This window comes from Hippocampus comes, unplaced genomic scaffold (genome assembly GCF_001891065.2).
Source record: "Hippocampus comes isolate QL1 unplaced genomic scaffold, H_comes_QL1_v1.1 scaffold14, whole genome shotgun sequence".
In the NCBI taxonomy this organism is placed as follows: domain Eukaryota; kingdom Metazoa; phylum Chordata; class Actinopteri; order Syngnathiformes; family Syngnathidae; genus Hippocampus; species Hippocampus comes.
In genome coordinates this window covers 1,733,256-1,757,549 of record NW_017805839.1, presented here as the reverse complement: position 1 = coordinate 1,757,549, position 24,294 = coordinate 1,733,256, and the positions used below count along the sequence as shown (strand labels likewise).

Genomic DNA, 24,294 nt, shown 5'->3' with positions numbered 1-24,294 from the left:
AGAAGCTTTGAGAGCTGATGACGATTGTATTAAAATTACCTGGCCATTGTTTTGTCAACATATGGCCCAACAGCACTGTTCTGAAGCTGGCTTTGTTTTTCATTTTGCCATGTGACGAGTGCACTTGTATTTTTGTCGATTCAAGAGTCATTAGAAACTTCCCAGGACAGATTCCGATTCGGATTAAAATCCCATTCTCTCGGAATATACCATTCCTCTTGAGAGAAAAGTTAAGATTGTGTCGATATTGCGGTCTTCTCAGAGAACCTTAATTTCCTGTTGGAGGTGATTGAGGAAGTGGTCACCTGCCTCTTATTGTCTGCTGCTTTTAACATGTAAACATGGAAGCCGAAAACATATTGACGGCAGTGGGAATGACCACATTTGATGCAAATTTGTGTATGTTTGTAGTTGAATAAAATCCTTAGGAAGAGTTTTAAACCAAGTGGTTGAGCTCCTACACAAAGGTGGCATTCAAACATTTGGCTTATGCTCTACAACATTATAATGGTCCTTTTTGTTTAAAAAAAAATAGTCAAGGGGTGAAACAAGTCCTCGAGAAATTCAGGTTCTTCGGGAAAAAAATGCTTGAGGCATTTTTTTTTTTTTTTTTTTGCCTCAAGTACCTGCTTATTTACATGTACACTGCCAGGAGAAGAATTCAAGCTAACTGCAGCATCAGTTGTTGATGGTATGCATGACAGTAACACACCATCAACGCGGTGAGAAGGACAACTTCAAAATAAACCTTACCTGACCAAATAAAATATGGACTTCAATGCCTGAGAATGCTTTTATTTTCGAGTTATTCCCAGCAACGTGTCACGGACGAACATCTCAGGTCAACAACCCAACATCGCCCTGGAAGTAACTTTCAGTTGTTAATTAAGCATGCTAAAAAAAAACCCCCACACACTTAATTACGCTGACACTGTATTGTACGGCGCCTGCTGTCAGTGTTTCGCAACGGCAAGCGTATTGCAGCGCCACCTGAAGCTTTATCTGCATAATTTTTACTGGTGAGGATAAGCAGATTAGAGAATGGATGGATAGATGACTGAAACAGCGACAAAACTGAGATTTAATGTTGTTGTGCCACCCTTATGATGCAGTGAGCCAATCATGAACCCTTTTCTTTGAGGCATGAAGACATTTTTCTGTCAAGCTCCATGTTCCACTTCTTGTCTTCTGTTGCTCAAAATACATCTCTGTGGCTGTATCACACAAGCTGAGCACAGTGTTGAAATACAATGGAAAACGTAAATACATAAAGCCTTGATTGAGTACAAGCTCCAAGTTGGCAAATAAAGCTGGTACGGCACCAGCAGTAGAATATTAACTACAATCCCACATTCACCATCACCGTCGCGTCGACAACAACAACAAAAAAAAAAAGAAATAAAAAAGATCTTTGTTTACTATACACCTGCCACCGCCGTTAACTTGTAAAAGACAGCCATCTGCTAAAGGACATTTGTATATGTCTTCATTTAATTAAGTTGAATGCCACTTAGGCCCGTTCACGCAACATGACAGAGGATGAATCGACCTTGATCAGACTCGGTGGAGGCATGTAAAAGCAAGGTGTCTTCTTCGCAAAATGTCAGCTTTGCAAAAAAGGCTTACTACAACTAGACTACATCCCACCAATATGCATCTCATGCACGTTGAACTTATCCAAACTTGTACAATGTCATGCATTTTGTCTACCTGACAAATGTGAGAAAATGAACATATAAGCAAGACGTGATTGGACATGTTTGATCCATGACCGTGTGACAATGAGGTGAACTCCCAGTGCAGTTGAGTTTATTTGTCTTTCCGAGGTTGACGTGGGGCCAACGGTACAATGAAATGGGGCAAACGAGAAAAACTGGTTTGCGTGGCAAAATGTGCAGTTCCTATATGTAAAATACACAATTAATATTTGTATAAAAGATAAAGTGAACAAATTTGAAAATTACAAGCAATGAGTCATTTCAGTAGAGTTGAAAAGTGTGACTCACTATAAAGGTTCATACATTTCGATTAGCCTGAGTGTGAATTTAAGAGAAAACTGACTGTGAAACAAAACCCTTTGGTGGACTTCCTAAAACTATTGTGACGTCCTGGTACATGTATATCGATCCATGATCGGAACCGCTTTATCCATGTGAGAGTTCCGGCGCGCGTGCTGGAGGCTATCGGGCAGTAGGTGGAGCTCACTCTGGAGTGGTCGCCAGCCAATCGCAGGGACCCACATAGCCAAACAACCATTCACTCTTTTTTTTTTATTTATTACATCTTTTTTCCCTGAGTTGTTTAGGTTGGAATGGTAATGACAGAGGCCTGCTCTGAGGATAAAGTCATGTACTGAAAAAAGAAAAAAACCCAAAGCATTTCAAAATTATTACCTGCCATTCAAGTATAAAAACAAGACGTATTGTCAGTCTTCATGTTGACGGGGTTAATTGGAGCATTAGGATAATAGAAAGAACGATTCACCCTTGTTTTAATTGTCTTAACAGCAGGGATGGCGAGTTTATTAGTTTAGCCCCGCCAGCATTTTACTTGATATTCTAAAATATATTTTTAAATTAGTTTCTCAGCTCCACTTTGTATTGGTCAAGCCCTCTTTAGTGCAGTAAGAGGAAAAAAAAATTGTTGAGAGGCAGACATAGCAACAAACATGAGACCCGGACGCCCTCCTTTACGGAACAATGGCTATTATGACAGTAGATCAATAGTTTGAAATAATTTTTACATTTGCATTTTTTGTCCCATTTTAGGAACAACATGGCAATTATTTAATATAGGAATATAGAAATATAAGAAATTAAATATATATAAGCAAGACGTGATTGGAGATATATATATATATATATATATATATATATATATATATATATATATAAAAACACAATATATATAACACACATACACAGAGATAGAGAGATAAAAACATATTTGGGATTTAATTAGAATACATTATGACATACCACAGCTCGGCTGGAAGAAAGATTCCATAGCTGGACATTTTTAACTTTTAATTGGGGACCCCTGCTCTATTTTTATTCCACATTAAATAAATATGATGACTGTATATATGCTGCTGGTGTTTTTTTTTTTTTTTTTTTTTTTTTGACAAGCCAACTACTCTAACCGCACGGAGAGAATATATTACAAAGCCATAAAAAAGGTTACAACACAGTAATCATATCCACGCGGTTCATAATCGGTATTATGTCACTCTGACATAAATTTAGCTTTACCTTATGTTAAAAACAATCAAAGATGTGCGCTTTTGTTGGGATGATACAAAGCAAACAGCGTGTCTTTTCTAACCTTGCTCTGACCTGTGATTAGCTTTTACTGTTTTACAATTAGCGCGACTGCTGAAGGCGTCAGCGGGGCAGAGGTGGGATAGCTACGCCCTTGAGAGTAGAACTTATGAATCAGCGGCCGGCAATAAATGGAGCGGATCATTACTGAATCAAGCGATCTGCAGAATAATCTATTGATTTTCTCGTCTTTCGTACTTCTTTATTATTCTGTATCACAGTATTGCAACATCAGGAGGAACCCACTGATGGATGGGATACCTCGGCTGGGACCGTGGGGGCAGGCGCTCTGCTGTTTTGCCCACACCCTCAAGGGTACTGGATGTGAAATGAGCTGTTGTTCAGAGATTTTCACCTCTGACAATCTTAACTACATAAAGAGCTGTCATATTTGAACTAATATATCGATGTTTTGTTTGTTGAAGTTGGTTCGAGGCTTCAGCAAGCACACCGTGCAACAACACAGATCAGGGCAGAGGGAGAATGACAAATGAAATAAGCACTTAAGTCTTTTAGAAATCCACATTTGTGGATGAATGAAGGTAGATAGATGCCTAAATTCAATTTTTATTACGTTTAAAAGAGTATTTGACTTTCCCTTTTTTGGTCCAACCAGCAGAAGTGCGTAAAAAAATTGTCTACACTCTTGTTTAATGTTTTATTTTGACACGTTTTTCTGACTATAACGGAGCTCAAAATCTGGAGGGTTTGTGTGCTCCCATCTCAGTTGCTATCGCAATCGATCCTTTTGATTCTTATTATGTACAACAGGATGTGTCACGGAACTGCTAATTGGCAATAATCGGTGTGTCAATAGATGGCGAGAGTGCAGAATTTAGATCAGGAAAAATTTCAAATACGACAATGTGACTCGCTTCAAGGAGCCTCATGCTCGGAATAATTTCCTGGAAAGTATTGATGTATGGTAGGCTGGAAGAAAGGTAAGGGAAATCCTCAACTGGAGGCGACATTTTTGTTTCACAGGTGGCAAGGTAAACGGGATGGTAGAAGCATTGAATGCCACAGATTTGACACACTCATTTCAAATGAGCATTCATTTATTCATTTTCCGAACCTGATGAAAAATTATGGCCTCATCCAGCATTTAAATTGCCCATTCCTGCCCTGTACTCTCATAGCACCCCTCACAAGACAAGGCGAAAAGCTTTCCACAAAGTAGATTGGTTGGGTGAACTTCCATGCACCCACTGTTCCAAAGCCAGACCTTCCTGTATCTGTACAGTACATCAAAAGTCGTAGAAGCACAAACAAACTAATGCTAAAAGATGATTATGCTACAAATGACGGGTGTGCACAAGAGAATTTTTGCAAAATTGTGTACGACCATGCGAACCATGAAACAAAATTATTAAATTAACGTCACTGGAAGATTCCGCAAAGCATTTCTGAACATTCGTCTCATGAGTAAACATATAAAGAAGTGTTGCCAATTGTCAACATAAGCTCATGTGTCATACAAGGTGGCCAGCCGATCATGCGCATAAAGAAAATCGAACACTGCTGCAAAAAAATAAACGGTGTGTTGTCTCAAGTTAGCCAAGCGCCGTTGCCAAAAATAACACACGTTACTTAGAGCAACTTGAGAGTTGATGCCAGTAAACAAACACGAACCATGTATTGCATAAGAAGATACCAAAGTTTTGCCAAATCTAACCATGTGTTCCATCAAGCTACCTAATAGTTAGGGCCAAAAACTAACCACATTGCGGTTACTCTTGCAGCCTAGACAGTTAATTACTTGTTATAAAAACAAGTGACTCAAAAGCCACTCCTTATAGCTCCCATTTGGTGACAAATTGCTGGCTGCACTGGCAAACAGAATGAGCATTCAGAGATTTGCACACCTCTCATCATGCCTGACCATACAAACCGAATTCGCAATCATTTTATTGCATCTCTTTTGTTCAACACCTTGTATACAATATTTCAAATACTTATACTGTAGGTAGTTCAGGGCAGTGTTTTTTTTTTTTTTTTTATCTTTGAGATAGATTCTGAAGTTCCAGTTGTTAAAATTTCAAACAATATATTGAGGGGTTATTTGGTCACCTTGCCATTGAACGTTAAACAAAGTTCAAGTGAAAAAGCGGCCTTTGCAGCTTCCACTCTTCTGCTAAGGCTTTCTTTCTCCAACAAGATGATGGAGCATGTTTGCAGGAATTGTAGCCTACTCATCCAAAAAATGTTTGTTACTTCAAAGAGTACTGAAACGGTTTACTCAATTCTCTCATCTTGTCAAGTCAAGTCAAATGGATTTATATAGCCCTAAATCGCATAAAAGTCGCAAAGGGCGTCTCATGTCCACAGTTGGCAAATATCGACATCTCGTGATCCTAACACCCAGGAGGGCACAGACAAACTCCCCAAACCCCATGTGGCGAAAAATGAACCTTGAAAAGGGGCCGCAGATCAGCTGATTGGCAACATTTAATACAATATGATACCATACAATGTTAGTTACAATAATGTCAGAATTAGTTCCTTTAGAAGGTTTTTGTTTATATATATATATATATATATATATATATACACACACACACACACACACACACACCTTTTTTTTTTTTTTTTTTTACTTAAAAGCAAGCTTCAGATATGCCGCTGCTCGAGTGCAGTGAAAAAAACCCTGTCACCATTGCACAATATGTGAGGTGTACGATTTAATCGGACTTTCTAAAAACAGTTAATTCCTCTATTTTCTCTTGTTTGTATGTTTTTATTATTCTATTATATTTGCATTTTAATATACAGTGCCTGGCATTGGTGGGCAACCAGTTAAGGGATTAGCGGCTCACATAATGGATGAATGTATTGTGCTATTTTTCTTTTGCAAACAACTTTTTCTGGGTCTGGAATGGATTCATGACATTTCAATTCATTCAATTGGGGAAAATGATTTGATACTCTTGGCGAGAAAATTGAGTTAGAATTTAGTGACAGAACAAACTGAACCATAGGAAACCAAAGTGCCACTATATATATTTTTTGCATTTGCAATTGTCATGCTCATCTTAGTTTTTCTTAATCATAATGTGCTCAGACATACACTTTGGAAAATATAAGCATTAGCAGTTATGCTTGAAAACATGACGCGAAATGCCATTTGTCAACATTTTTTTGTTTCCATCTTCGTTACTTCGACAGCGCAAAAGTGGGTCACGGCTCAGCGACAATGGAAAATGTCGACCCCAGCGTGGCAAGAGTTGAGAACCAACCCGGTCGTCCGAGTCAGGGAGAGTCCAGGCCACTTTTTCCAAGCCACACCTTTGAAGCGACAAATTCAATTAAGGACTCCTCTTCCCACTTTGAGTCGGTCTCCAGGGCACATCTTCCGAGCGACTCGCTTTCAAGGAAATTCGAAAATTCCACAATAAAACGTCAAAACAACCCCACTAATATTAACACTAGTAGTGATTATGCAAATAATAATAATAATATGACAACTCCGGAAAAGGCGCCACGCACCGTCGAGGCTCGAGGGTCTCTTGTAGTTTCAAGTGGCAGCAGGACGACAAAGTCCACACAGGTAAGAGTTTGGCTTTTCCTCCAACTCCTCTCTGCATGTTTTCACCTCTGAGTGGAAGTCCACGCTGAAGGCGACACGCGAGTGGGCACAGTTTGGAAAGGAGGGAAGGGGTGGGGAGGGCGGCTGTGTGGGACAACCACATCCAGACGCTTGACCGAGGGAAGCCGCTCGCTTAGCCGGCCAGCGGGACTTCCAGCGGCTTGGCGACAGCGGCGGCGACTGGAACCGCGTGTGGAGGCTGCTGTCTTGCCTTGCTTTTTTTTTTTCTTTTCACCCCAACACTCTTCCACCTCAAACTTACACGCTTTCATCCCAAACGAAAAACTTTCCAAGCTGTAACGGCGTCAAAAGACTCACACTCAAGCGAAGACGCTTATTGCAACTTGATTTGTTTTTGTTCGCTCTCTGCCACGTGAGTTTCAACTCAAAGGGGCTTTAGAAATGCAAGTTAACACAAGGGCATGAATATTGGATGTCTTGTTTTGTACTTTGGGTGCGACTTTTTTTTATGTTTTCTAATTATTATCCTTTTTTTATAAAAACTGAGTGAAACTCACCCTAAACAAGTAGTAGCCCTCATACAGTTGCATTTACTGTAAATAGAAGAACTTCTTTAGCCCACGTAAGTGCATTTAATATCGAGAGCTTGACAAACGTGGTAATTCTGTTTTTTTTTCTTCATGAAAACAATTTTTGTCGTTTAATGATTCACTTGTGCATAAGTGGGATCGTTGCATCATTTATTGCCAATTAGATCACGAGCAAACACTTCTGAGAAACAGAGTGTTTTTCATGAATGTTTACGCACCACAGCACACGCTGTATTTGAAATGCTTGATACGATTTTGCGCAAATTCCTGCTCCCAGTGCCTGACAGGCAGGTTTAATGACTTCCACCTCCTCAAGAACAAACAATCTGTTTAAAAACAGCGTACATAACTCCTGCCTGTTTGCTTAGTAGTGATCGCTACAAAACACCACCATGTGCGATTTAATTTCATACGCCTGTTTTGTAAAAAGGGTCACTATTTGCTCGAACCGGCATCTTGCCTGTGGTTATTGCTATTCTCAAGGATGAGGACAGGAATAGATGATTGGCACTTTAAACCCAGGTCTTTCATATTCTCGCCGGATCTTCCTCCTTTGCTAATTATTGTGTTGTTTTCAGAGCAAATATGTCATATCCATGGCGACCAGGCAGGTTTATTGTCTCTCTCATGCAATAGCTCACACAAGTAATTAATTATCCTTCCCCCTCTCTCTCTTTCCCCTCCTGTCTTTGGTTAAACAGATCATTCATGGAAAGCCATCATCTTTATTAAAATGCCACAGCTAGTACAACACAAGGTAAACAATGAACGTTTTTCAATTTTACTATTTCAATGTCCCTTTTTGTGCTTTCATTTTTTTTATACTGTTCCTAATGTGCGTACTTGAGTGATATTTCCCCATCACGCAGCAGCTGTGATGCATCCATTCATGCAGGCAGAGCGAGCACACACACACACACACACACACACACACACACACACACACACACACACACACACACACACTCTCACACAAACTTTAAACACTTTAAAACACATTTTTCGGCAAGAAATCATGTTGCATTTTGTGTGAATTGCGTGCAAGCATTCGCCCACTGACTTTGGTGGAGACTTTGATTTCATGAGGTCACCCACCGGCTGGAATGACCAGCAGCAGGTGACAGTGCCGAGTACAATATGCGTGTGGTGCTGTTGTGTGTTCGATGCACTTTTGCCGCCCCCCCCACCTGTAAAAAAAAGGTGATTAGTTGCTGAGTGCTCCATCGTGGAATGTGACGGCACATGTCTTTTGCTGCATGGACGTCTGTCTTGAGCTGGACACCTTCCAGCCTTCACTGTACGACAAGTGGCTCAGGTTCTCATCTCTCTTTAGCATTGATGTGACACAGCAATATCCATCTGTCAAACATACTGCCCCTTATTTTCCTTCCTGTCTTTTGACCGCTCCCTGCCTCCCTTTCCCTCATCCGTCGATGACCCGACTTAATCAGAGTACACCCATACTGATTTTGACCATCTGAACGGATTTTTAAAACGTGAGCGACCCCACACAGGATGATAAAACACTTTGCATGGGCGTGTTTACAGCTCCTATAGTGTGTGGTGTGCACGAAATGACCAACATGGCACACCACACACACATAGCGATGTCTCCATCGACAATGATGAGCTTCTTTAACCAAACCATATGTTTGTCGTCGTTTCAAGGCTGACCTGTGAGAGGCAGCATGGTGTCACAGAGCATCCAAGCGGCTGGAAAATACAACGAAGAAAGAGAAGTTGCTACAGTGGGTAGTAGTCGTCGAAACAGTAGTTGCAGTAAGAGAAGAAGAGAAATACATGAAGTTAGTTCGACTTTTAACTCATTTCATAACTACATTTTGTTTGCAAACTTCTCTCCTTGTCGTTTGTATTGTGGAGAAAGATTGAGGTGAAACCCTCAACGCGATCGCTTACTCCTCCATTCGCTTCTTCATGACTATTCTTTGTGTCACAATCACTGAGTCCCTGGCTCGGCTGAACTCAGTGATCACACATTCAGTAGCTGGAATTGTGATTCAAAAATATTGAACAGGTTTAACATTTTTGTTTGCCCAAACCATCTTCTGAGTCGATATGGGGGAGGGGGGGGGGTTAAAAAAAAACAACAACAATTTATCACACAAGATATCGCAGCATAATTGCTCTGGATAATCCACCAATTGGACTTTTGTTGACTTTGATCACAAGTGTTGAATATACTGACTTAATTTGGCCTGGCTGTTGGTGTGTATTTACAGAGCTCAGAGAGCAAAGATCCATATTCGCTATTTTTGCAGTTTTAATTTCATATCTATCTATCTATCTATCTATCTATCTATCTATCTATCTATCTATCTATCTATCTATCTATCTATCTATCTATCTATCTATCTATTTATCTATCTATCTATTTATTTATGCGTGTGTGGTGCTTTTGTTTTTCTGTCTATCTTAAATATATTAAAAAAAAGTCTGTAGTTGTGGACACTGTCATTGTTGTGGACACTCTCATTGCAATTGTTGTGCCACTCGCATACACATTTCCTGTCGCCCGATCAGTCAGTGAGATGCCTCATGTCTCATAAGCACCCATCTGCATCTGTCAAGGGTGTGTGCAGAATTAAGCCCATGTGTATTCTGCCTCTGTTTGACCTTGGCAGCGGACCCCTGTTTTTGTAATGTCAAATAAGCATCAGTAATCCCAGGCACCGCTTGACAGGCTTCAGGAGCCATTAGTTTTCTTTCGCAGCTCATAAGCTTTATCAATTGCCCTTTTGTGTAATAATTTTGCCGACAAATTCACACCAGCATCGTGTTTGGCCTTGTAAAAAAAATATACTGCCATCAAGCCGTGCTGGCATAACAACACGGATACACACTTTTTTTTTTTGTTTTGTTTTTAATCACCTCGATTGTTTTGTATTTTAGTGCAGAGGAAATGTCCCCCTTTTGCATGCTTGATCAGTCGGTAGAAAAATCCAATAAAATGGAGGTTCAAGGTGAATGGCATTCTGCGTGTTCACCCTCATCGGCGACTGAAGGGAAATTCTGAAGGTAAATCAACAAATCACACACACAAACAGCATATGGACATGAAATAAATATTGATTACGCGGTGCCGTTCACGGATGAAAATGGGCTTTTTGTCCATTTGTCGTGGGCCTTTTTCAAAATGTCTGAGAATGAGGAGACATTTAGTTCCGGAGGGGAGGAGGAGGAGGAGGAATAGAACAAGTGAGGGAGAAACACAAGAGAGATTTTACAGAGTTGAGAAAGGGACATGCTGCCCCTTCCTTAGCTCATTATCATTCCTAATAAGTCTTAAAGAAAGACGGAGCATTGAGTGTAAATGCAGAGTAATCCTTCCACTGTCCAAGGTTAGAAGGGACGTCGGCACAGACGCACCGTTCCCAGCTGGCCACTTTGGGACCAGAAGAGCACCGTTAAGGATAGATGTTCAAGGAGAAAGCGAGGGTATTTAGACACTGGGTTAAGGTTAGATGCCCTTACCTTCTCCCTCGAAATGCACCAGCTGGCATGCAGTCAGGGCTTTAAAACACCCATTTTTTGGACATATTAAGTACAGAAAGCTACCGTGTGGGATTTCGAAGCCACATTAAAGATCCGAATGGGGTCGTTTTTGTCTGAGGATTGAACATAAAGGAGCTCTATGCACTTTTGGTGTGGTCCGGCAACAAGCAGCAAGATGAATTGCAAGATCTCGTGACCAGTTAACTAATTTAACAAATTGCCACTCTTTTGCAGCAGTTGTTCAACCGTGCAGCTTTAATGGAAATCCAATGCCGTCTTTATTTATACACCCTTTTAAGATCACAGTCCAATGTTCTGTCACTCTGTGTTTTCTACCCTAAGTTTGCTAATACTGTCGTGTACACGTGTGGTAATCAACTCGGAGGTGGCACATTCATCTTAATCCACAGTTAAAAGGGGGTGATTTTTATGCTCGCGCTAATTCGAACAGTGAGTGGTTTTCCCCCTACATGTCAAGCTGTGTTTATAGACTTAGTTAAAAAAAAAAAATACCGCTACACATTTCTTCTTTAGCATTGTATCGACACTAAATTCGGTAAAGACCATGGAAATATCACAAGAACAGTTCTACTCTTTCCCATTACGCTGGTCTTAAATATCAACCTGAAGCTTTTAGTGTCGAACCCATGTATCACAAATAGACTGTTACATCACAAACTCAGACTGCCATTGACTCTTATTTGCTGGAAGGCCAGTGGATTTTTTTTTTTTAATTTGAGCTCATACTGTATGTCGCATAATATCCCTTCATAAAGACTTTGAATGATTGATATCACAGCATTCCTGACGTTATACAAGCAAAAATGCTCGATTTCTGCTATAGTGGGAAGGTCTGTTGACTGAAAAGGAAAGCCAACCACCAAATTTAGTTTACAATAATACCGTATGTTATATTCAGCCCCGCTCGTGTGACCATGGTAAGCGTACTAATATTGTGTTTGTGGAATATGAATCCACCTGTTTTTAATCTGTCTCAGAGGGCGGCCATTTTGTCATTTTGACAGAAGCCATAAGCAAATGAAACTGGAGCTAGCGTAGTTCAGTTGGAGTTGCCTTTTGTCTTCCGCAGTGCGGCGCCACCTCTGTTTCAAATAATTTTCCCCATCTCATACCAGGAAGAATGAATTCGCCTCAGACAGATGTTAACAAACCTTTGGCCACCATTTTGTTCATTTAAAAAAAAAAATTGCCCCTTCTAAAGGTTATTCCCTGCAACATTTGAGTAGCTTGTGCTCACTCTCAGGTGTGACTATGACTGATTTACTGCTTTAGCTGCACTCATGGATTTGACGACTGTCTTCATCACCGTTTTCTCTATCAGTCTGCATTTTAGTCGCTGCCTATTTTGTTGCTTTGCCGTTTCCCTATCGCCACCCTCCCACTTCACTCTCCAACCACCTCCTGGGAGCCTTGGGTGGCAGAGAGCCATCACCATGGTGATCTGAACACAGATTGCCTGCAGACTAGTCCATTGTGACCGGCGTGTGTTGAGGTGAGATGGAACAAAATGTCACAGCAACAGGTTTTGGGGTGTGTTTTTGTTTTTGCTTGATTACTCAGTGGGATTGTGCTAGGATCCAAGAGCAAACAGACTGGGAATTAGAGAAACAAGTTTTATATGTGAGTTAAGAATCTGCACAAATGCAGTAGAATACACATTGTGGCACACTTATTTTTTAGTATGGCAGAAAATCTTTGATTTGATGTTGAAAGTTAACAGGCTGCAAAAGTGCGTCGCATGCCTCCGCATCATGTCTCTCACTAGGGTAGGCAGTGATTCCCTCTTAACAAACTCATCAAGTTTTGCTTCTACTTTATTTTTCTGTTTCGTTCATTTTAGGGGCCGTTATGGCTGTTGCTCATCATGGCATGTGCGTGCAAGTGCGTGCGTATGTGCGTATTTGCGGTAAGGGTTCAATTGCGGGAGGTTGGTTGATCGAGAAGTAGATCTTAGGTCTAAAAAGTTTGGGCACCGCCGATCTTGTCTATTGGCTCTTGATAACCACACATTATTGCCTCTTGCTTTACGTTGACTTTGATCTGCCTTGATCCTCACATCGTGCCGCCGGCTACCGATGTTAGGGTAGAAAATGATTGTGTAGATAATGTGGCATTAAGGAGATGTAGCAGGTTCTGGCCTCAAACCTGAAGAGTATGTTGGCTGTTTTCAAAACAGGTACAGGGTTGTCCTCAGTCCCTGGGATTGGAAAGGAAGTTTTAACTGCAGCCAAAAGGGCACAAGGCGGGCCTCAAACAAACAGCCCAAACATCTGGCACAATGTCTGGGCATCTTGCCCTCTGAGGGGCAGGAGATGCCCCAAGACTCATGACATCAAGTCCAAAAGTCATCTTGGTAGCCTCATTAAAACTTTTGGGGTCTCGCAGGATGCGGTGTTTGCTTTTGTGAAGCGGTTTTTAATGCATCAAGTCTCATTAATGTTTGTGACTGCGCAATAGCTGCCAGGTCTGTTCATGCCAAGTCTGGAAGAGGAAACGGCTCTTTCAGTCACATTCGCTCCCCGCGTCGGTGCAAAGTTGTCTTTCCCGAGAGGTTGTTTTATGGTTGGAGACCTCAATTGCTTCAATGATTGCGATCGCCACAGCAGCCACTCGTGGGTCTCCGTTTGAGCTCCGCTCTCGCGTGCCGTCGCACTTCAGGAATAGTCTTGGCAAAAGAAGAAAATAAATTTTTTAGTGTTTATTCGAATACAATTTGCCAGAAGGGACTCCTTCCCGCTCTCCTATTGCGGCAATTAGCAAATTGATTAGGAGAACTTGAACACGCCTCCTTGGCTTTTATCCCCTCATTCTTGGACAATCTTGCTGCACCATGGGACAATGTAAATATTTAAAGGGGATCTCTTGATAAATCTCAATAAACGGCTATGGGGCAGAGTAGCTGTCTCATGCTGAGGGTCCGAGCCAATTTTCGAAAGTATGATTAAAGAAAAGTTTTGGATGATTTAAACGTGCCATATCCTGCCCCCACCCCCACTGTGATTATTGGACCCTCAATGCCAGGGCCACTGCCTTCCCTTTGGTTCTCTTAGTTTGAAATCATTCGGGTGATGACTCTTTGAAAGTGGCGGCCATTCTGGGATGTCATGTTCCAAAGGCCACAAAGAGCTCTCTTTTATGCACAAACTCTAATTAAAAACTGTTAACCCCCCCCCCCCCCCTCCCTCCGATCCCCAAGATGCACGGGGAAAGACTTGGTCGCAATTTGGTGGATAATTAAATTGCATTTTAAATCGTGTTTAAAGATGACTGGGGTTTGCTCACAGGAAGAAGCAGTGGTACAAATTAGGCTTGAATAAGATGCGATGTGCTCAGAGGACCAATACAGCAAAATTCACATCATAACACGCAGTGCTCGGTGTACGTTTTTTTTTTTTTTTTTTAATGACTTGAAGTGATTTTATTTCAAAAGACCATCAGATTTGTTTTCATGCATGCAGCAATACTGTTTTCCTTTTAATTATGAATTCTTCCTTGCGAAGTGGCATTTTCTTTACAGCGTGTCGTTGCTGTCTCACCAGTTGAGGAGAAAATGCTAATGAGACATGATTTGTTCACGGTTTGTCGTACCTCGGAAACATTTTACTCTTAATTCCAGATTTTCGGTCTGACAGAAATGGCAAACTGGGTGGAAAATGTTGTCAACAGTAATGTTTGTCTGGAAAAATCTATGCTTTGAAGCTGTCCCCCCACATTTGAGTTACATCATTAAGTTCTTTTCAGCCAGTCAAATTGTCTATTCACCCAGCATTCCAGTGCAAATTAGTGACATCCCGTTTGCAGAAAACAGAAAACGGACACAACTTTTTTTGGGGGGGTGGGGGGAACAGGCCTGAATTGCTTCTCCTTGAATAAGCAAAAAGTTCATTTCTTATGAAATAAGAAAATTGGATTCAACTTGAATGTGTATGTTCCTCGCAAAACGGGATGCATCAAATTGTAGTGTTTGTCTCGTTTGGACCATGTTTCATCTCAAATATGACACTCAGACAGACTAATGCAGCCATCAGAAGTATTTCATATGCATATTCATCGCATGAGGAGTACCGTATTTTTCGCACTGTAAGGCGCTTCGGAGTGTAAGGCGCATCTTCAATCAGTGGCCTATTTTTAAACTGTTTTCTTGTATCGGGCGCACCACATTATTAGATGCATGGAAGAGAAGCTACAATAGCGGCTGCGGTTACATTATGCATCCACTAGATGGAGTTACACTAAAGGAGTACAATACAATTCAGTCCAGCTTTATGTAGAACTTTCACAACCACTGCAACTGCAAAAAGCACCTTACAGAATATTTTAAAATACTACGTCCAAAAAAATCTGAATATTGATCCATATATATATATATATATAAAAGGCGCACCATTTTGAGAAAATGGAATGTTTTTAGTTGCGCTTTATAGTGTGGAAAATATGGCAATATTTTAGGTTTAAGTACACAGCACAGGCAACAAACTACGTTTACACGGTTACAGTTTTTCAGTATCTTTATTTTTGGATAAATTCAACTTGTCCGAGTAGTTTTAATGCAACACACCTTGTAGTTTTACCGAAGTAATTGTTGTACGAAGAAGTGGTACTTTAACTCCCTCACAGTGAGCTGCATTCTGCCCACTTCTTCGATTTGACATTTAATTGTTGTATCTATTACTCAGTCATTGATTGCGTTTGTGTCATGAAATTGCCGCCAAAATTCGGTTGTGCCACCGTGGCCGGAATGTAGGACGAGACACACAAGGATAGAAAACATATTTACATTTCAGTCTCTCCTCAGTCTCTGCATGCTGTCCAGTAAATACAATACAATACAATACAATAGTTAGGATTCGGAAATAAATTAACCTGACACATTTATTCAGCCCAAGCAAAAGAGTATGAGTTAAATATGTCCGATTTTAAGTGTGGCGGCATTGAAATCTTCTGTCCGTATCCCCAGGCGTCTCTTGTTGCTGCAAATGATGGTATTAAAAGTCATTTTTTATTTATAGACATTTCCACTTCCAAGACAATAGACTAGTTCTGTTTTTGCATTACTGTAGCCTTTATCTTTTTAATAAAAATCCTGACTTGGTGAAAGTTTAATTAATAAGGGACTTGAAGCAAGTGAAATGAGCAAGGGAGTGCAGTCTTTAAGGGGCCGCTTATTTTTCAATCTGGGCTGTCCTCAAAAAAAAAAAAAAAAGTTAAAAAAAAAACAGTCAATTAGCGCATTAAGCTGCAGAGACAAAAACTTCATTAGTTCTAGCAAAAAGAACAATAGGTGAGAAAGGTTTCTCTTTAGTGGCAGGCCAAAAGTACTAGCGTATTTTGTGTTACGCAATTATAAGTTTCAAGACGTTATAATTCAGCGGGACGTGACTTTCTTATTGTAGTTTCTAAATTTGTCAGGACACCATTTTCTCTTCGGACATGGTCAACTGTTCTACGATTAAAGTAAAGTTGGAGCGAAAAATTGAGAATTGAACATATTTATCCATTCCTCGCTCGTTGCCTTTTTTTTTTTTCAAAGCTTTGTCACTCAGCCGTGATTATTTTAAAACAAACACACAAACAAACAAATAAACAAATGCATGGATAAATCAAGAAAAAGAATTTTGTCGTAAGAAAAAAACCTCTCCTTTTGACATCTTGCGGTGAATGCTACTAGCATTGGTAACGGTGGATCCGCCAATAAAGTCATTATTTCCACCTCATGGTTAAGTATGTGCTACTCTTCCAAATCGAGTGCTGGCACTTGGTTATTACGCTTTAATAGCCCGCTTGCCAAACTAACGATATATTACTCTGTGTGCTGGCTCAGATCAGAGAAGATGAATTGGCTATTAATTAGAGTTGCGCTGAGAGGGCACCGGGGAGAGACTCCTCATAGCCTCGCAATCAACGCCAACACGGCCTCTTGTGACTGGGACAGTTGGGACGGGCCCCCCGGTCACAAAGTTTTCATGCAAAAATCCTCCGAATGCGGTTGAAGGGGCACATTTAATCACGCAGCCTTGGTCTAACCGTCGTCCCGAGCGCAAGTGCGGTTCTGCAGAGAGGCGTCGCAGGCCGTTCGGGCCCTTTGAGCATGTTTCACAAAAGACTCACGGAACCAAAGACTTTGAATGAGAACACTTCACTGGAAAGATTTGACAAGCAAAGATGATTTGTGGGGAAATATGGATGTAAGCGTTTGGCTCGCTTTTGTTGCGCCGCCTCTAGATTAGCCCTTTTATCACAATTAATTCGGCTTTCTTATACGAGATGTTCCATCTTGAGCTCATCCACATAGGATAAATAAGTCAAAGCTGTAGGATATATGTCTTTTTATTGGCTCACTTGATCTCGGGCGCATCTGTATCGGGGGCTGAAGCTGTCTCTGCGGTGCGACTTTGTGGAGGACTCTCTGCCATCACTCACTTTGAATGCCTCTTTTATGGCTCGTTTTGTTTAAAAAAAAAAAATATTTTTTTTTTTTAAAAAAAAAAAACTGTTTTTTTTTTCAAATGCAAGGTATCTGGAGTTATGGGCTGTCCATGCAAATGAAGGAGTTTTGACAGTTTGTTATTCATGTCATCACCTTTTTAAACACTCCAAAACAATAAATTTCACCGTGATATGCCACACTGAAATTGCCGCTGAATGTTATTAGTTATTTCCTTGTAAATAAGCATTAAATGTTTGAACGATAGGCGGGAAGAAAAATGGCTTTGCATCAACTTATTAGACGCTATAAAAGTGACATTGATTTATCATGGATGTTGCGTTAGCCATCTTTTGCTTATTTTGTAAGCTTGCTTTGTCTTGATGGGGCCCATTAAATATGGACGCGCTGTTAAAAGCCCGTGGTTTCGCTCGTCGTGAAAATGTTAGCTGCAGACATATTTTTGTACCTGTGGTCCTTGGAAAGATGGGATGATACACAGTTTTGCAATGACATACGTCAGCAAGTTTTTATGACCCCCCAAGGAACTAAAAGTTGGGAAAAAGAATTGACATTTCTTGACTCTTATGGAAAATTGTCACTTTGGAATATTTATTATTCTTTCAATCACCCCACTGATTAATCGACAAATTGGCTCTTTTAGCATTGAATTGTATTGGGCGCACCGCATGAAGGCACATAGAATAGAAGGTACGATAATGGCTGCTGTTGCGCTATGCATCCAGTAGATGGTGGTACGCTAAAGGGAATACCATACAACACAATACCGTTTTATTTATATTGAGACTTCGATGTAACAATGAGAACTGGTCACAAACACGGACGTGAAAGATATAAATACAAATGGCATGACTAAACAATAAATGAAAGGCAAAACTAATGAAGACAATTGATTCAACAAAAAGGCACACAAACCTTGTGGGCTCACATCCACAAGGGGCTAAATATCTTTAGAAGTCTTGCTTGTCTCCTTCTTCCTTCGTTTAATCAGTAGTTCAGGATGCTTTTGGAATTATCTTCGTTTCATCATGGCTGCGCAGAGCTCACAAAGTAGTTTTATATTTGAGTGTGTGTTGGCGAATGCGCATGTCAATTAGTTTCGGGCAGAACCCTTTTAGGTTACAATTGGTTGTTGCTAATAATCACCACTAGGTGGCATAGGAACACGAACAGGGAAACAACTCAATGGAGATTATAAAGAGAGTTACACTCTTTCTATTAGGTGCATCACACTGTTGGCTTTTGAGAAAATTGAATGCTTTTAGGTGCGCCTCATAGTGCGAAACTTAGTTTCCGAGCTAACTAAATAACTAACCAAATTCCAATACGATCACTTGACTCATCATTGAAGTTGTCGAATGCAACACGCCCCACGATCATAAAGCTTGTGTCGTTTTCTTTTGCTGCGCCGTAACACTTTAAATGGTACGGCAGAACCGTGCGGTCACTTTGTAAATAATCAAGTTTACCCTCAAATACAGTTAAAGCACACGTGGCAACAGTGAAACTGAGCCATGGTTAATTTTTGGGGAGTCTGGCAAGAAGGTCCCGTCCTGCAACACGTTGTGCTATGGAACACGAGCTAAGACTGGCTCGTTGAAGAGGAGCAAGTGCAAGGCTCTCGCTAGATCAACAACCACATTCCGTGTACGGTGAGTCGTATTTTCATTCATTTGTTTATATTAGTTTCGTGTCTTCGCATGAAACCGGTCCGTGGTGCAAAAAAAAAAAAACGTTGGGATGTATTACATTCACGAAGTTGACAAACATTACATTAGCTTGCGTTGGCATGGCTTGTTTCTCAGTGGATGTTTTAAATGCTGTTGAATATATATATATATTTTTTTTAATGTTCGTATCGTAGTTGACGTGTCATTGCGGTATGCCAGCTCCGCTTTGCAGGAGGGACACGGGACTTTGCTCACTTTTATTTTTTTTAGCTTGAAATGGTCTGCATGTTTCAAGTTTTCTCCCTGAATTTCCACCATCGTAGCACCCACATTTTTCTACACTAAGTGGGTGGCATCGGTCTACAGGAAATGTCTGTGTGGAAAAATGGTCCCAGCGAATTTTTGAGGCAGAAATTTTGCATCTGAGATGTTTGATTGTTTTTCCAGCCCTACACTGGAGTAATTTGACAAATGGCTCAAGTGACAATGTTACCTGGCAAACTTTCCACATTTCTGAACAGTTTTGGGACAATATTGTCCAGACGATCGCGTTACATTTCAAGTTGCACAATTGCAGTCATTCATTGAACACATGAAAAAAAAAAGTGAAAATATTGCTGTTCCTGAATCGTATGTTTTGGTGACCAATGGATTTATTTACGAGATCATAAATATCACGCGATAATCATGATTTCGTCGTTTTTTTCGCGCTACAAGTTTACCCATACAAATCACCAAATCAAAAAGTCCAAATCAAATCATGAAAGGTTTTCAAGAAACGGCAACAACAAATTTTACTACGAGGTTTGAGGATCATTCTCAACATGGACCGTTTGCGACTGAGACATCTGTCTGTCTTTGTCAATGACATAAAACAATTATTTCCGATGCACATGACATGAAGTATAGACTTTAATACTCGTTTAAACCTTTCAGGGAGAGCGGTTACTACAGTGGACAGCTTATCATGTTATCAGGTTGCAGGGTGCATGAAAGGCTCAAAAAATGTTTTCCCATATTTACCAAAACATCGTTTCATTTTGATACTGTGACGAGGCTGGCGTGATCGTTGTGGAACAGACGTGCTTTTTCTTTGGACTTTCTAGGGCTCCCTTTTAGATATTCAGAAGGCTATTGTGGGTCATGTAATCCACCAAGCCTTTACTGTTTGGTTCGAAGCCACAGCAGCATTACACAAATCTCAGTGCTGTCTGTGCACATCACTCTCACTGCTTAGTGTGACGTGACGGCTGCCATGTCAGCAACACGGCACATCTCTGTTTTTCCTCTCCGGAGCCCTCTGCGAGTTTTCCCTGGGGTTGACAGAATACGAGTGCCCCCTTGTCTGACTGGCTATAACCTTGCCACCAGCTTGTGTGTGTGTGTGTGTGTGTGTGTGTGTGTGTGTGTGTGTGTGTGTGTGTGTGTGTGTGTGTGTGTGGTTTCCAACTCTGAAGACTTGAACAATGATGACTCAAGCCGCGCTGAGTACACCTCAGGGAAGATATAGTGGAAATAAAAATAACAAGTGGATTTTTGACTGCAGTCAGATGTGGGACGAGGCGTGCCGGCACTGGGCTAAAAGCCTGGCTAGATTCTATCCCCCTCCCCGTCATTAGATTAGGGTGTCTAGTGTTCGGGAAGCGCTGAAAGGCACTCCAGATTGTATCGCCACGAAATGCCGTCCTTGCATCCAGTGACAGTTGCCAGTCTCCGCTTTTGAATTCCACATGCAGCCATCCATTTTCCGATTCGGTAATCCTCACAAGGGGGGTGCTGGAGCCTATCTCAGCCGTCTTCGGGCAGTAGGCGGGCGACACCCTGAACCGGTTGCCAGCCAATCGCATGGCACACAGAAGCGAACAAACATCCGCGCTCACACACACCTAGGGAAAATTTAGAGTGTACACTCAGCCTGCCATGCATGTTTTTGGAATGCTGGAGGAAACCGGAGTACCCGGAGAAAACCCACGCAGGCCCGGGGAGAACATGCAAACACCACACAGGGAGGCCGGAGCTGGAATTGAACCCGGTACCTCTGCACTGAGAGGTTGACGTGCTCACCACCGGACCACCGGGCCGCCCTTGAATTCGACAATAGTTCTCAATTCAGTCAAGGCTGTGACCTCGGTTGTTTCTCTACCCCTTTTGGAAATAGGAAGGGGTGCCTGCATTTGACTTTCTGTTTGAACTCATCCATGTGCTTTGACTACAATATTTATTTTCCTGACACCACCGTACGACACTCTTGTTTCTCTTGGATCATCGTAGAGAAATGCAAGGCCTTGGTAGTGCTTCTTTCCGTCTGTATACTTGAGAGACCCTCATCAAACAAGGCTTGTTTTTTTTTGTCATTTCTCCTGTTGGGTGGGCTGTGTTGATGTAACTCTGTGCAACTCTCTTCGGGGGGCTTCCCTTGTCATCTGCTTGATGCGACGATAAACATAATTGGGCCAAAACGTGGAGATGTCTCAAAGAGCTGCACATAGATTTAGTGGAGAATAAGATCCACCCGCCACCCCCCCACCCCCGCAACCTCACGCCAGTGGCTTGCAGCACGTGCCAGTGCAAATGTGCGAGGAGCTTAAAGGATCCTGGGAAAATGGGGCCTTCTTTGAAATGCCACAATTAATTGCTGCGCATTGTCTCCAACGCATGGATGATTAAATGTGCTCCTAAACTGCCCTGATTTGTGGGGGCACCTTGCCGATTTTATTTGCCACTGTTAACATTTTCATTCGTGCATTATGCATGGTGCTGTGGGCCAAGGAAGTGCCGCAAACAAATGGCCTGAGGGATCGGCGTAAACACGGCGTGCCATCCGGGGCGAGACGAGTGGTAGTCGAACGCCGTCCCACTCGGCCGGTCTTGACACACAAACCAGACTGCCCGACTCTGCAGCTGCCTTCTGTCACTTCCATCCCATATTCAAAACTATCGGCAAGGAATTTGCCGATCTAAATTGAAAGTGGAAAGACAGGAGTTGGGGTTTAAGATTAATCAACACTGAAATGCATGTCTGATGGAATATTTCTGTCTAATTGAGTGTGATTCATCCTCCTTCAGCATGTATAGGCTAAGGTCACTCTCGCTAGTTAAATGTGACAGCGAAAGCAACGCGCTGCCGGTTCCTTTGTGTTTTGGGATTTTAGTTCGTCATTGCAATCATCGGTGACTGATGGAAGCCTTAGTGTTTTATGAAGGCATGCCAAATCACATGTGCTCCTGTTGGAACATGAAACACAGAAAAGAAGGATCTGATTTTACACATTTGTGGCATATTAACTCTGTGATTAGGATTCACTTGATCACGGTTCTCGACTGTGAGAAGAGCGAGCCCCGCGCCCGTGCGCTACTCGAGGTGTCAGCTGACAATGTCATTGGCCCGGTGCATCTCCACCCTCTCGCCCCAGACTGAAAATGCAAATCCAAATGCAAACGAAATTTAGGCAGCAGACAGCTCTCAATACAGTCGACTCGTGTCATGTGTCATATGCAGTAGATAGATCGTGGCCATTTTTTTCCCCACCGCCCCCCAAAAAATAATGTTCCGGTACGTGAAAATGCTCAGGTTGGCATTAACTCTAAATAATGCTCTTGGCACCGTAAAGACAGACAATATTGTACTTTATGGCCTGACCTTTAAAACGCGATTGTGTTTTTTTTTTTGATAAATTTACTCTGTACACAGGCATTAAACACGCCTCCATAAGACAACAAAACAAAACCATCTCGTTGAGTTTTCCCGGTTCGAGTGAATCATGCTGTCTTGCCGGCTATGGGAAGTCTGTTTTAGTGGACTGGAGAGTCGTGTTAAATAGGTGACGACCAGCTCATTAGAATGCCTTTCCGAGCATGAAAAATGACCTTTTCCCATCTAATTGTAGTCATAGATAGTTGACGGGAACCAGAGCAATACCAGAACCTGTACATTGACAAGGATCACTGGAAACAATTAGCATTACATTTCACTGCTCGGTCCGCAAGTCGCTTTCATTAACAATTTCAGTGCGCATTCTTTCTTCTTTGTCTGATTTAATTATTCATGGCAGTTATAAGGTGGGAAATGCCTGATGCGATTTATAAAGTACAATGTGCTGTATGTTAGCGTATGTATCATTGTCATACATTTCTACAAGTAGTGGAGAATGTATGCTTCATTTTTTTTTTTTTTTTTTTAATGTGGTCAGATATCTTCTTTGGGTCTCTGGGGATTTTGCAGTTAGTGGGTTGACTCAGGCCAAGTCCAAATGTACGAGAAGCACTGACAAAGAATTGCAATCTGGAGGGCCGAGAGAAGTGTTTGAAAACGGTACACGTGCGCTACGATAGTTAAGACGCTGCAAAAGTGCGTGCCTCCGCGTCACGTCTCCCACTAATGTCGGCAGTGACTTCCTTTTCACAAACCCACAAACTTTTGTGTCTACTTTATTCTTCGGTTTCGTTCATCTTAGGGACCCTTATGGCTGTTGCTCATCAGGGCATGCGTGCGTAAGTGCGTGCGTATGCGCGGGTGTGCGGTCGCGGGTCGATCAGCAGGGGGTTTTATTGACTCAATGGCAGAGAATGCCACCCGTCTTTCAGAGATGAAAGAAAACCTGTGTCAGGGCGGAACTGGGCTTTCCGATGTCTGTCGATTGGTGGGCGGAAAATTGTTGGGAATAGAATGTATAATTGCATCACATAAGCAGTTTCCGTTCTATTCACTATTTCATAATATGTTGGCCAGTTATTCTCGGTTCCTGTCTATAATACAACACAATCATACAATTACAAATACAATACAATAATACAACACAGGGAGAAGGAATGGTTCACGGCTTCTTTGCTCTGTGTCACTTCTCCCACGAATGTCGGCAGTGACTTCCAGTCAAGTTGCTGTCTTGTCTTTGTACGCTACAATTTCTTTTTGAAGTGACGCGTTTCTTTTTCAGTCCAGTTCACATCATCTGTTTGTCTAAAAATCAACCCAAGACCTCAAGCTCCGTTGGCTACTTGGGGACGCTGCCGAAAACGAGTAAAACAAAAGCGACGTGTTTCGAGCTTTCTTTCACATTGTCCGGCTGCTATGTTGTCAGCATGTTATTCATTCCTTTGTTGTGTGTTCACAAACGCCCCCATAGAATTTATTTTGTAATTTCCTCGCTTGATTTTTTGTTTTGGTGCATTATTTTCGCTTTTCTTAGTG

General features: G+C 41.6%; 2 long non-coding RNA genes across 2 annotated transcripts in view; one reads left to right on the top strand and one right to left on the bottom strand.

Moving 5' to 3' along the window:
• Positions 1 to 6,215: 6,215 nt before the first annotated feature.
• LOC109526622 (uncharacterized) lies at positions 6,216 to 8,150 on the bottom strand. Its single transcript, XR_002170384.1, has 2 exons — positions 6,807 to 8,150; positions 6,216 to 6,605 (listed from the first exon to the last, which is right to left on the bottom strand). It is a non-coding gene; the product is annotated as an uncharacterized LOC109526622 (long non-coding RNA).
• The window catches only part of LOC109526621 (uncharacterized), a 34,997-nt gene continuing 17,326 nt past the window's right edge, over positions 6,624 to 24,294 (top strand). The window contains exons 1-2 of the long non-coding RNA XR_002170383.1: positions 6,624 to 6,867; positions 8,159 to 8,214. This is a non-coding gene — a long non-coding RNA (uncharacterized LOC109526621). The remainder of the gene's footprint in view (positions 6,868 to 8,158; positions 8,215 to 24,294) is intronic.